General features: G+C 40.7%; 1 pseudogene; it reads right to left on the bottom strand.

Moving 5' to 3' along the window:
• Nucleotides 1-11,878: 11,878 nt before the first annotated feature.
• LOC108522390 (little elongation complex subunit 2 pseudogene) lies at nt 11,879-14,074 on the bottom strand (annotated as a pseudogene).
• Nucleotides 14,075-14,656: the final 582 nt, after the last annotated feature.

The following is a 14,656-nucleotide window of genomic DNA, read 5'->3' as shown; positions in this document are numbered from 1 at the left end:
CAATTAGCCAGGAGTGGTGGCACATGCCTGCAGTCCCAGTTACTTGGGAGGCTGAGGCAGGAGAATCACTTGAGCCCAGGAGGCAGAGGTTGCAGTGAGCCGAGCTCACACTGCTGCACTCCAGCCTGGGTGACAGAGTGAGACCCTGCCTCAAAAAAAAAAAAAAAAAAAAAAAAAAAGGAGGGAGACCAGACTACTCACTACACCACATAAGGAAATTTCCCCAGGTTCTAGGGCTCTAGGGATTAGGAACTGGCTATCGTGGGTGGGTGGTAGAGTCCAGCCTGCCACAGGGAATTGTGAAACATAAGCATGGTCCTCAAGGGGGAACTGAGGTTAGGGGTCGATCAGAAACGGGAGGGACGTAGGAAAGAAATCAGTGCTGTAGATTGTTATGTAGTCATCAGTGAGCTGAAACCCATTTCCCTGTTGTATCTGTTTTGTTCCTTGCTGTGTTCTCAGCTGCTACAACAGTACTTGGAACATCGTCGGCGTTTGACAAATTTGTTCTGAATACATAAATGAATAAAAATGGATGGCATTTCTAATGTAAAGAAGTTATTGGAAAATCACAGTGGAAAGTTGGATTTGAAATTTAGGCATCTTCACAAAGTTGATATGTGTTGTTCCTTTAACATTCGGTAGCGTGGAAGGGAGGTGGCAGTGGAAACTTCGGAGCTGGCATATCACTTTGTGACCCAAATGAATGAACAATGCTGAATTCATGGAAACCCCACCTAAAATTCTGAAACAGAACCTCCTGCCTCCCGTCTGACATTGCTCCTTCTGTTAGCGTTTTCCAGCCCTGTGTCTCCACACAGATCACCCCTGACCGCCTGCTCTGTTGTGGGTCAATAAACCACCTTTCCAACCACTCTGAATATGCCATAGATGTGTCCTACCAACAAACGTCTTCCTGGTGGTGACTTCAAATTTAGGATCTACAATATGGATAGAAAATTTTATTTAAGTAGCTGTTCATAAGACACTAACTGAGAGATGTACATGCACGTGCGTGCACACACACATGACGTACAGTGTCACAGAGGCTCTAGCTATGGGATACTGGACTTCCAAAGCATGCGGAAGGACAGAAAGTGATAATTAGTCATTACGTTAGGGCAAAACCCAAGATGGTTCCTGCACATTGTTTTTCTATAGTGAATAACTTTTTTTTTTCTTTTTTTTTTGAGATGGAATCTCGCTTTGTTGTCCAGGCTGGAGTGCAGTGGCATGATCTTGGCTCACTGCAACCTCTGCTTTTTCCTTCCCCTGCCTCAGCCTCCCTAGAAGCTGAGATTCCAGGCACCCGCCCCATGCCTGGCTAATTTTGCATTTTAGTAAAGATGGGGTTTCACCATGTTGGCCAGGCTTGTCTTGAACTCCTGACCTCAGGTGATCCTCCTGCTTCAGCCTCCCAAAGTGCTGGGATTACAGGCATGAGCCACTGCGCCCAGGCCCCTATACTGCGTAAGTTAATTACCACAAAACATGCACTAGCTCTTCATATTTCCTCCCACTGCGCACTCAATTACCAAGTGACTCATTTCCAAGGTCTTTCACCCTATTTCTTTTCTTCTGAAAAATATTCAGGGAATGAGAGCTGAGTATAAATTGTCGTTAGCTCATATTCTTAGCCAATCCTATACCTTTAAGATGGTCCATCTTGACTTCTTCTTCAATGGGTACCAAGCCAGCAAACGAGCACCAGTGGGAGCACGAACCTCATCTCGGATTTCCTTCCCCAAACACGAGGGGAAACTGTCTCCTACCATGAAGGATGGCTGCGTCCTTAGTGCAAAGGCGTCCTCCAGATCTGTCTTGTTCTACTGCCCTGTATTTTCTGATATCACAGCTTGACCTCTCTAAATCTAATGGAAGGAGAAAGACTGAAGTCAGAGAGGCTTGTACACAGCTTTGACTTTTATTGTTTGAAATGCAAGGGTCTGATATTTTTGTTTCTGCTCTCCTGTCAGGGTGCCACTGATGAGGCTTACGCTCTGCTGAGTGTAGCCTGTAGCCCTTCAGTGAGCACCTTAGCCTGCACAGAAGGCCCCTGCACTCAGCAGAGTCTTCAGGGAGAAGTTCACTCCTGGGCTTTCTCAGAGCCTGAGAATCCTCTTCAAGGCCTCAGTCTTCCATCTCTAGTCCTGCTCTGCCCTCTCTCTGGATTCACTAAGATTCTGGATCTTCTAGGTTTTCACAATTGACTTTTCCTTCTCATTGTGCCCTGCTCTGTGCCTTGTATTTGTGCAGCATGTTGTCTGAGCACCATGCAGAGTCTCCGCTCCCAGCCCTCTTGTTTACCTCGCATTGTGAATGCACACTGTGATTCTGGGTGGCATTTCTCTGGAACTGTGCATTCCAGGATTTCAGTCATGAGATAAATAATGCTCACATGCTTCCTGGGAGAAGGACTAGGACTGACTCTGCTGCATGCATCTGAAGAGGTAATGATCCCTACAGTGTGATCCTTTTTGGGCAAGGCTTGTTAGTATCTGCCCTTTCATTATTGGGTAGTAGGGCAAAGTCACTACAAATGGCCACTTTCCAGTTTCTAATGTCCTGTTTTGCCTGGCTCCCTAAGGTACTTTGACCACTGGTTATGGACAAGGCTGTTGGCTATTCTATTTTCAAACAGCAGTCGTCTGTTAGGAATAACTATCAATTTAATGGCGCCAATGACCATCAAAACAAAGAAAATTACACAGTAAGTCTGTCTGTCTTTCACAAAGGGAATCATTTGCATCTCACTGTGGTACTAAGCGTAGCCATTTCACTCAACATGCTGGTAACCATCAGTCACACAACAGGGTGAACCAAGAATGCAGAGGGTATTTTGTGTTCAGTGTCTTTGCTTTGGCCAAGGAAACACTTTCTGTAACATCATGTTTACTTTTTTAACTTTTATAGTACAGAGTGAACCATGTAGAAAATAGTAGCTGTCTTGAAAGAGATGGGAAGAGTCAACCTAGTGATGAATGAGGCACACACAGAAAGGGACAGGTGCACCAGAACACGGGTGGGGATAGTCCCTGTTCTTCACGTCTGTGCAGTGCTTTCATTTGGGGGCTTTGCAGTGCTTTAGAATAATGTGTTCATGGAATAAAGAGAAAGGTGGCATGGGAGGAAAATGTTTTCATACAAAGCGAGGAAATTAAATATCACTTAATAGACTGGGTAATTTAAGGGGGAAATTACTTGATTAAATTGCACCCCTGGAAGTTTGGTTTAGAATTCTATTATCTAAGATGGATGAACATTTCCAAGGCCCTAAACTGTATTAGGAAGAAAACCTAATTGCATCAAAAGAAATGAAATGTTATATTTTTGTTATTAGTTTTTGAGTGCCTTTCAACCCAGAAGAAAACTAAACTTGATGAAAAAAAAACAGCTTTATAACAAGATGTTAGAGGTGATAAATTTAAAGTTTGAATAGGAAGAGTGGAAAAGTTTAACTGAATTATCTTAGTAACTGGGTATAAATGTCATACAATTTCCTAAAATTAAAGCACTTGCATATAGTTTGTGTTCTGATTGTTTACACATGTATCTATGTCTGTCTGTATCTGTATCTATGGCTACATCTCTCTCTATAGCTCTCTGTCTACCTATTATATATCAATCATCTATCATCTGTCGATCATGTCTCTATTATCTCTCATTTCTCTGTCATCTGCCTATCAATCATGTCTCTATCATCTATCAACCTATCATCTATTGTCTATCCATCATCTTTTCTTACCTGTAGTCTATCTATCATCTATTTATCATCAGTCTGTCATGTCTGTATCATCTGTCATGTATTTATCCATCTTATCTATCATCTATCTTTCTCTTTATCATCTATCACTGAAATCTATCACCTATTATGTATCTATCACTTATCTACCTGTATATCATCTATCTGTCATCTATCTATCTATCATCTATCAATGTATCTATCATCTATCTCATCTATTATCTATCTATCTACCTATCTATCTAATCTATCTGCTGTAAGATGATCGATTGATGCTTTTAAATTACTGAGGACAAGAAAATGGTCTCCCCCATAAGTCTTTTAACTTCTTTCCTTTCCACTTTAGAATGGAGATGTTGATCCTTCATTTCAAGAATAATTCTTCCATCTATGACTTCCAATCTTTCTCCTTCCACCACTTCAGAAACTTTGTATAATTATCTCCTCCTTTTCTTCACCTCAGCTTTTCTCCCTCTGCCTTCGGGCTCCTTTTTCTTACACTTTAAGCTTGTTCAGGCCTCCACAGCCTAAAGTGTTACACTCATCTCTCTTTTCTACCTTGCCACAGATTTCACGAAACAGTCTGCACCATCTCCTACCTTTTACCATTGAGTCCCCGAGGGCATGTGTGTGCTCTGACTTGCACACACCTCTTCTCCTGAAGCCAATAGCACATGCCCTCTTCTCCTCTTCCTGTGTGTGGTCCAGCTTGCACACACCTATTTTCCTGAAGCCAACACCACGTGCCCTCTTCTCCTCTTCCTGAAACTTCTCTGCAGATTTGAGGCAGCCTGGATCTGTCTTCAGAGCTCTATCTCCAAAGCCAGACTGCCTGGGCTCTGATCCTGGCCCCAACACTTATTTTCTAGGTAAACTTGGGCAGTTTATTTAATCTTCCTTTTTGCTTCTGTTTCATCAACTGTAAATAGGAATTCTAATTTTATATACATCCTACAGGAATTGCATTTTTGAAATGTATTCATAGGTGTAAAGAGCGTGGTCCAGGACTAGAAACCGCTATAGGAAAGAGATGTTCCTTTCCACCTATTTAGTTATTCATTTAATAACAGGCTACAGGTATCACTCATTCTTCTTTTTTTTGAGACTGAATCTTGCTCTGTCTCCCAGGCTGGAGTGCAGTGGCACAGTCTTGACTCACTGCAACCTCCGCCTCCTGCGTTCAAGCAATTCTCTGCCTCAGCCTCCCCAGTAGCTGGGATTACAGGCGCCCATCACCACACCAGCTAATTTTTTTGTGTTTTTAGTGGAGACGGGGTTTTGCCATCTTGGCCAAGCTGGTCTTGAACTCGTGACCTCGTGATCCACCCACCTTGGTCTCCCAAAGTGCTGGGACTACAGGCGTGACACACCACACCCGGCCCTATCATCCACTCTTGATTGCAGGTCCTGTTCTGGCTTCCGTGAAAGCATACTGCTGTGTTTTATTTCTGCCTCTCTTGTTACCCACCGTTATCAGTCCCAGGCTCCTTTCTCCCATGCTCCTGCCTCTATATGGTGTTGCTGAGTCCACCTTTCCTCGCTCATCCATCACTACAGTTGCTAGAAGATCCCTGTTCTCAGGGTGACATTCACACGCATGACTCTCAAATCAAAGTAGCCAGCAGGACCTCCATGCTGTGGTTCAATCTGGAGTTTCCAAGCTGTCTTCTGGACATTTATTTTTGAATATTTGAACCAACAGTACTGCACTTTAACCATTCCCCTCCTTTCTTCCCAAGGCTTCTAGAGTCTGTGTTACCATTTGTGACTTTTCCATTAAGAAAAAAATCTGTTAAGAGTTATTTCACCTAAAACACAGCACATTATTATTTTTTAATTTGTAATAATTGTGTCTGTAGTCTTAAAAGTACAATGCTAACTCAGAATCATATAGGTATCTCTTTTTGTTTGTTTGTTTGTTTGTTTGTTTTGAGATGGAATCTTGCTCTGTCGCCAGGCTGGAGTGCAGTGGCGTGATCTTGGCTCACTGCAACCTTCTACTCCCTGGTTCAAGCGATTCTTCTGCCTCAGCCTCCCAAGTAGCTGCGATTTACAGGCACCCATGCCACCACGCCCAGCTAATTTGTGTATTTTTAGTAGAGACGGGATTTCACCATGTTGGCCAGGATGGTGTTGATCTCCTGAACTAGTGATTCGTCCACCTCGGCCTCCCCAGAGTGCTGGGATTCCAGGCGTGAGCCACTGCGCCCAGCTGGGATCTTGTTGAAGACACAGACCCCACTTAAGATCGGGGAATCAGAGCCTTTGGAGGCTTGGGAACCCGTGCTTTCCCCATCACTTCACGTGGTTCTCATATACACTACAGTGAGAGAACCATCATCTTGGGCAGCAGAGAGGATACTTTTTGTTAATTAAATACCACACTTCATTTCAAGATGTTAGATTAGGGATTCTTGACAGCTATTTGCAAAACCCAGGAAGGCATTTTATCAATATCTGCTATTCAGTTTCAGTTCGCTTCATTCCAACTTGCTGTGTATTTTAGTTTTTATTTTGGTTTGAAGCAAAAGAACCAACTCTGACTAGATGTAAACAAAAAGCTAATCTGGGGGAACCTGTTGAAGGAGCACTAGGACTATCTCACAGCGATGTGGTAAAGCAGAGAAGCAGGAGGGACTGGAGCAACTCCAGGGGCCTTGGCAGCAAATCTTCATGGGTCCTCTCACCACTGAATTTCCTTCCGTGGGTCTTTAGCTCCAGTCACTTGCAACCTGTATTTCCACCCCCGCTCTCAAATATAGTTGTGTTTTTTAAAATTATTTTTAATTGACATGTAATAATTGTGCATATTTCAGAATACAAAGTGATATTTCCATACATGGATATAATGTATAATTATCATTATGGTAATTAGCATATCTAGCATCTGTAACACAAAGAATTTATCATTTCTTTATGTTGGGAATATTCAGAATCCTCTTTTCTAGCTATTTGAAAATATACAATAAATTATTGTTAACTATCATCACTCTTACAGTGCTATAGAAACTAGAGCTGACTCCTATCTAGCTGTAATTTTGTATCTGTTAACCAGCTTCTCCTTATCCTTCTCTCCTCCTATAGTCTCCAACTGATAGTAACCATAATTCTACTCTCTGCTTCTAGAGCTTAATGTTTTAGCTCCCATATATGGGTGAGAACATGCGGTATTTATCTTTTTGTGTCTGACTTATTTCATTTAACATAATGTCCTCCAGGCTCATCATTGTTGCCGTGAGTGACAAGACTTCATTCTTTTTTATGACTGAATAGTATATCATTGTGCGTAGTTAACTTTATCCATTCATTTGATGATACACTTTTAGGCTGACTCCATATCTTGGCTGTTGTAGATAGTGCTTCAATAGACATGCGAGTGCAGATATCTCTTTGAGATGCTGATTTTCTTTCTTTGGGATGAATAGCCAGTAGAGGGATTGCTAGATCATATGGTAGTTCTATTCTTAGTTTTTTGAGGAAACTCCATACGGTTTTCCATAATGGCCATACTAATTTACAATCCCACCAACAGTATGTAGGAGCTCCCTTTTCTCTGCATCTTCACCAGGATCTATTAGTTTTGTCTTTTTGATAGTAGTCATTTTAACTGGGATAAGAGAATAATATCTCATTGTGGTTTCGATTTGCATTTCCATAACGATCAGTGACGTCAATTTTTTAAATGTTCTTTTTGCCAATTTGTACGTCCCTTTTTGAGAAATGTCTTTCAGATTTTTTGAACACTGTAAAATCAGATTGTTTTGGCTTTTTAATTTTTTTGCTGTTGTTTGAATTCCTTGTATATTCTGAGCATTAATCTTTTGTTGGATGAATAGTTTGCAAATGTTTTCTCCCATCCTACAGGTTGTCTTTCTATTCTGTTGATTACTTCTTTTGCTGTACATAAGATTTTTGGTTTGGTATAATCTCATTTGTCTATTTTTATTTTTGTTGCTTGTACTTGTAAAGTCTTACCTATAAAATCTTCACCCAGTCTCATGTCCTGAAGTGTTTCCCCCATGTTTTCTTCTAGGAATTGTATAGTTTTGGGTCTTAAACTTAAGTCTGTAATCCATTTTGAATTTATTTTATGTATGGTGAGGGGTGTCTAGATTTTTTCTTCTGCACATGGATATCCACTTTTCGACATTTTTGATGACTTTGTAAAAAAGTCAGGTGACAGTAAATAAGGGAATTTATTTCTGTTTTTTTTTAGTCTGTTTCATTGGTTTATGTGTCTGCTTTTATACTAGTATCGTGGTGTTTTGATTACTAGAGCTTTGTAGTATATTTTGAGGACAGGTAGTATAATACTTCCAGCTTTGTTCCTTTTGCTTAGAATTGTGTTAGCTATTCAGGGTATTTTGTGGTTCCATACAAGTTTTAGAATATTCTATTTCTGTGAAGAATATTATTGGTATTTTGATAGAGAAACCAGTCCAACAGTCTCATAGATAGTTTGTTTCAGATAAGCATAGAATTTGATCCTTCTGTTCTTAAAGCTTGAAGCTTGCATTTGTTTTATCTGTGTTCCTTCCTCAGGAATGACATTCAGGGCTCTCAAAAAAAAGTACCGAAGAACTGAAACTCACCTGATCACCACATCCAGACAGTGAGATGCCAGACCCCTCATTCATCATGATTACTTTTGTGCCCCTCCCTAGTTCCTCCCTTTTCTTAGACATTGTCACATTTTTTCCCTGCTGTATAAACCACTAGTTATAGCCAGTCAGGGAGCTGGATTTGAGACTAATCTCCTATCTCTTTTGCTGCAGCACTCAGTTAAAGCCCTCTTCCTTGGCAATGCTCACTATCTCAGTGATTGGCTTTCTGTGTGGCAGCAGCAGGACCTAGACTGAATTCCTGTGCTTTGGTAACAATAGGAATTGCACTAAATGTATAGCTTGCTTTGGCCAGGCGCAGTGGCTCACGCCTGGAATCCCAGCACTTTGGGAGGCCGAGGCGGGCAGATCACAAGGTCAAGAGATGGAGACCATCCTGGCTGACACAGTGAAACCCCGTCTCTACTAAAAATACAAAAAAATTAGCCGGACGTGGTGGTGGCGCCTGTGGTCCCAGCTACTCGGGAGGCTGAGGCAGGAGAATGGGGGGAACCGGGAGGCGGAGCTTGCAGTGAGCTGAGATCCGGCCACTCACTCCAGCCTGGGAGACAGAGGAGACTCCGTCTCAAAAAAAAAAAAAAAAAAGTATGTCTTGCTTTGGTTAAGATGGTCATTTTAACAATATTGACTGTTCCAATCTGAACATGGAAATTTTCTTTTTTTGGTGGATGTGTCGTCTTCAATTTGTCTCATTGGTGTTTTGTAGTTTTCATTGTAGAGGTCTTTTGTCTCCTTGGTTAAATTTATTTCTAGGTACTTTATTGTATTTTTTGTCGCTATTATAAATGGGATTGCTTTTTCAGTGTCTTCAGCTAGTTTATTAATTCTGCAACTTTACCAAATTCATCGATCAGTTCCAAGAGTTCTGTGTGAAGTCTTTAGGTTTTTCTCTATATAAGATTATGTCATCTGCAAAGAGGGACAATTTCATTTTCTGTTTTCCAATTCTGCTGTATTGTATTTCTTTGTCTTGCTTAACTGCCCGGGCTAGGAATTCCAGTACAGTGTTAAATATGAGTATTGAAAATGGACATTCCTGTCTGGTTCTAGTTCCTAGAGGAAAAGGTTTTCCCCATTCAGTATGCTGTCAGCTGTGGGTTTGTTACATGGCCTTTATTATGGTGAGGTACACTCCTTCTATGCCTAATTTATTGAGTTTTTATCGTGAAGGGATGTTGAGTTTTATCAGGTGCTTCTTTTTGCATCTGTTGAGATGATTCTCTGGCTTTTGCCCTTAGTTCGGTTGATATGATATATCACATGTATTGATTTGGATGTACTGAAACATCCTTGCGTTTTTAGGACTAATCCCATTTGAACATGAGTGTATAACTTTTCTGATGTGCTGTTAGATTCAGTTTGCTGGTGTTTTGCTCAGGATTTTTGCATTTGTGTGCATCAGGGATACTGACCTGCAGTTTTGTGTTGTTGTTGTGTCCTGACCTGGTTTGGGTAGCTGAGTAATGCTGGCCTTCTAGAATAAGTTTGGAAAAGTTCCCTTGCCTTCCATTTTTTTGAAGAGCTTGTGTCAAATTGATACTAGTTCTTCTTTAAATATTCGGTAGAATTCAGCAGTGGAGCCACCAGGTCCCGGGCTTTTCTTTGATGAGAGACTTGTGATGATGGCTTCAGTCATATTTCCCATTATTGGTTTGTTGAGGTTTTTCTTTTTCTTCATGGTTTCATGTTGGTAGGTTTTATGTGTGCAGGGATTTATTCATTTCTTCTAGTTTTTCTCATTTGCTGGTGGATTGTTTTTTGTCTTTTTTTTTTTTTCCTTTTTGTGGAGAACGGGGTCTCGCTGTATTACCCAGGCAGGTCTCGAACTCCTGGGCTCAAGCTATCCTCCCGCCTCTGCCTCCCTGAGAGCTGGGATTACAGGCGTGAGCCACCGCGCCCAGCGTATTGTTGTTCATAATAGTCTCTAATGATTGTATTTCTGTGGTCTCAGTTGTTAGTCTTCTTTTTTGTTTCTGGTTTTGTTTACTTGGGTCTTCTCTCAGCTTAGCTAACAATTTATCAATTTTTGTTTATCTTTTCAAAAAGCGAACTGTTCATTTCATCGATATTTTATAATTTTTTTAAGTCTCTACTATGTTTAGTTCTGCTCTGATCTTATTTACTTATTTTCTAGTTTTACATTTTGGGTTTAGTTTGTTCTTCACTAGTTCATTGATGTGCCTTGTTAGATTGTTTATTTGAAATCTTTCTACTTTTTTAATGCAGGCATTTATTTCTATAAACTTATTTCTGGGGTTCAACTTACCTCTTTCTCTGTGGTGAGGAGTGTCTCTTGGGATGAGCCAATTCCAGCCAGGCCCTTCACTTCCCACTTTACGCTGCCATCTCCAGTCTCTGTGCATCGGAAGGTCTTTATCGCTTTCTTGCTGAATTCCAGTGTTTTCTCCTATATACTCTATTTGATGTGTTCTTTTCTAATTGTTTTGGTCCTTTGTGGAGTAGAAGAGCACTAGGCACCTCTAATCAGCCTTCTTGATGACATCTGGATAGGACAATATTGATCAATGATATGTCTAGAAGCAATTTTGAATAAATAATATAGTGTTACAGGTTATAATTAAATACATAAACCAAAAATAAAGGAAAGGAAGAAAAACATCCCCTTTTTTTCAGAGGCAGGGAGTCTTTAGTTTTGGCTTCTGTAATGGTATTTCACCAAGTTTTAAAGGTACTAACTTTATTAACCTGCAACATTCATCATTTTAAAGGTGAATATAAAGGTGAGTATATAAAAACTATCAAAATGGGTCAGAAACAAGGTTTGCGATGCTCATTAATTATCTTCAACAGTGGCAATATTTAATCTTTTGAGTCAGTCTCAACAGATTGGCAATATAACATAGTATATATTGATAAGTGTCATTTTGATAAAAAATCGAATTATTTTCTAAGTTTTAGAAAAGGTTTAAGGTAAAATATTTTCTTCTTTATAGATTTTCCTGCCATGATAATGTTAAAACATATCAAGATGCTCCTCAAACTTTAAGAGTGAGCAGCATAATATTCCCTTTTTTTTTTTGAAACGGAGTCTCGCTCTGTCACCCAGGCTGGAGTGCAGTGGCGTGATCTTGGCTCACTGCCAGCTCTGCCTCCCAGGTTCATGCCGTTCTCCTGCCTCAGCCTCCCGAGTAGCTGGGACTACAGGCACCCACCACCACACCCGGCTAATTTTTTGTATTTTTAGTAGAGATGTTTCACCATGTTAGCCAGGATGGTCTCGATCTCCTGACCTCATGATCCGCCTGCCTCGGCCTCCCAAAGTGCTGGGATTACAGGCTTGAGCCACCACGCCCAGCCAACGTTCCATTTCAGTTGAAGCATTCCTTCACAGAGCCAACATGTTTTTTCAAACACTCTAAGAACTCTTGAGGATACTACAGAAAAAATGTTCCTCTTGCCTGCTGGGCTTTTAGTCATATTTTCCCTCAAATTTTCTCAATTAAACATCGCTATAACTGTTTTTTTTTTTTAAATTTAATTTTCCGTGGTGCAGTCAAGTTATTTTTCTTTTATTCAGAGCCACTCCTTCAGTTTCACCTTGCTGAGCAGACAAGCAACTGCTTTTGGTTTCTATGGAAACTGGATTCCTGTGGCTGCCTGTGGGCATGCTCGGTCCACCAACCTTGTGTTGTGTTGTGGTGTCTGGTGATTCAGGTGCAAACGTGCAAGGTATTCTTTCATGATGATATGATATGGTCATGACAGGCTGGGATCTTATGGGTCCCAGGGAACTGAGAGACTGGAAGGTGCACCAGGAAGGCTGCAATGTGTTTTATACAAATTGTATGCTGTCCCAGTAACTTTTCCATCAGAGGCCTCATGGATCAGGAGTGAAGAATCTTCTGCTGCATGAGATAACAAGCAGGAACCCTCCTGTAAGCTACCTAATTTCTTTAGAATGTGTTGGAGGATGTTAAATACATTGGAAATCTTGAGTGCTGAAAGCTTTTCTTTTAATGCTTCTGAGGTAATTCCTTCCAGTAGAGAAAGCTTTGAAGTAAATGCATGGATATGGTCAACATAAAATAGCTGTTGGAATGCAATCAACTTTCAGTCCATAAATGACAACATCACCTTCAGTCAGAGCTTCAACTCCATGACCAGCTTGATTCTCTACTTCTGGTAGCACATAGACTGGAAATTGTCTTCCGATTTTCTTCCGTTTTTAGAACGTGGTCTTGTCTCCATCCTCTGGACACTGGGCGCATGAGTAACAACAGGTCTTGCAGGCCAAATAACTTACGAATAAAATTTCCTTTCTGAGGAGCTAGGTATTCCGATGTGTCTTCAACATAGTACTGAAGTTCACTTGGCGGTCGTCCTTTTGGCTTCTGAAATGCAGAAGACCATCCAATTTTGGCCAACCGGAGGCATCTGAAGGAACAGACAACTGCTCAGAAACAGAAGGCTGTTTAGAATTTTCTAAAATCATTAAGGGCAATTTGGCTACTTTTCTGGAAATTGGCTTAAAGAGCTCATCCTGCATTTTAAACATCTCTCCAACTGGATCAAATTTTTTGTATACTCATTTGATAGGTTTTTTTTAAAACAATGTAAGACTCACCAGACACGGTGGTTCACACCTGTAATCCCAGCACTTTGGGAGGCCAAGGCCAGAGGATCACCTGAGGTCAGGAGTTTGAGACCAGCCTGACCAACATGGAGAAACCCTGTCTCTACTAAAAATACCAAAAAAAAAAAAAAATGGCCGGGCGGAGTGGCACATGCCTGTAATCCCAGCTACTTGGGAGGCTGAAGCAGGAGAATTGCTTGAACCTGGGAGGTGGAGGTTGCAGTGACCTGAGATTGCACCACCACACTCCAGTCTGGGCAACAGGAGCGAAACTCCTCCTCAAAAAAGTAAAAATAAAAAAGATAAAAACACATGACTCTTCTGGACTATAAGCGGTATTAGTCTGACTTCCTACAGAACCCTGTCCTGAGGAAGAATTTGGACTAGCTGGTCAAGAACTTAAGTTAGAACCTTCAACAGCTATCTTTCCATCACTATAATTTTTATACTCTGTATCAATAATTAAGCACTCCTCATCTGTATCACTGCTGCAGATAACTGTATCTTCAGTTTTAGCTGCTTCTGATGTCACAGTCTTTTCCTTTGAGTTGTCTAGGTTTTCCAGAACATCAGGTCTTCAGCATCAGCATGTACCATATCTATAGTCGTATCATTTTTATTAGAAGTTTCAGTTTCCTGAGAATTTGCTAACTGTAAGGTGTCAGATGTTTTCAAGTCACTACCTTGCATCAAAGGCTTGTCAGAATTTGATACCTGTTCACCACATAATTGGAATCCCTGATCATCTTTATTTTTGCACTCTTCAGGGCCACCATCCATACCAGTGACCAGTTGTTTCTCCTTTTGCAATTGTTCTGTGAGAATCTGAGATAAACTTCTAGAATTAGCAGAAATGTCTGGTGCACTTGGTGCCACAGGTGTAGTTCCTGCTTTGGGGGCTGTGGGAGCGTCTGTCATGTTAGTGCTGTGGAAGTACTTGCTGGACTTGGTGGCTTTGATGCTGGTGGTGGTTACTCCAAAAGTTCCAAGTTTTGCAACATCACCATCAAAATCCAGATACAAGTTTTCAAGAGTCTCAATTTTTCGGCACGCACTAATTTCACAAGACATGTCCATTTCAGATAACTCTTCAGGGAAAACCTCATTTGTATGCATGGTGGGAGAGTCAAAGATCCCTATTCTTAAGGATGTAAATGTATACACAGATAATATAGTTATTGAATAACTTGGGTTTGAGGGAAGTAAAAATAGTTGTTCTCTAGCATGAAAGTAATTCATTTTTCAAAGCTTCAAATTAATTTTGGATCTCTGGGAGGATCATTTTTCAACTTAATAAATGAGTGAAAGTCCAGTTAAAGTGAAAAAATAAGAAAAGTTCATTTTAAGTAGACTCTCACAGGCTTAGTCAAATCAAATGCTCTAGGACCTTCTGGTATATTTTAGGATACTTGTATTTGGGAGATGATTCCTCAGGAGTATTTAATATATTCACATGTTGTGTAAACAGAGACTCTGGCAGCTTTTCTTTCAAATGATCTTTTCAAGGATATTGCCATTGTGAACAGCTTTGGAAGTTAAGGTAGCTTTTCCCTCTGCAGTAGAGGACAGGTTTTCTTGGTGTCTAGGAAAATTAAAATAATGACTACTTTTAGGGCAAAGTTTGAGCAAACTTACTTGAGGCCTGATGTGGTTTGGCTGTGACCCCACCCAAATCTCAACTTGAATTATAGTTCCCAC

Source organism: Rhinopithecus bieti, unplaced genomic scaffold (genome assembly GCF_001698545.2).
Source record: "Rhinopithecus bieti isolate Rb0 unplaced genomic scaffold, ASM169854v2 scaffold_56174, whole genome shotgun sequence".
NCBI classification, from domain to species: Eukaryota; Metazoa; Chordata; class Mammalia; order Primates; family Cercopithecidae; genus Rhinopithecus; species Rhinopithecus bieti.
This window is presented reverse-complemented; position numbering and strand designations above follow the sequence as displayed.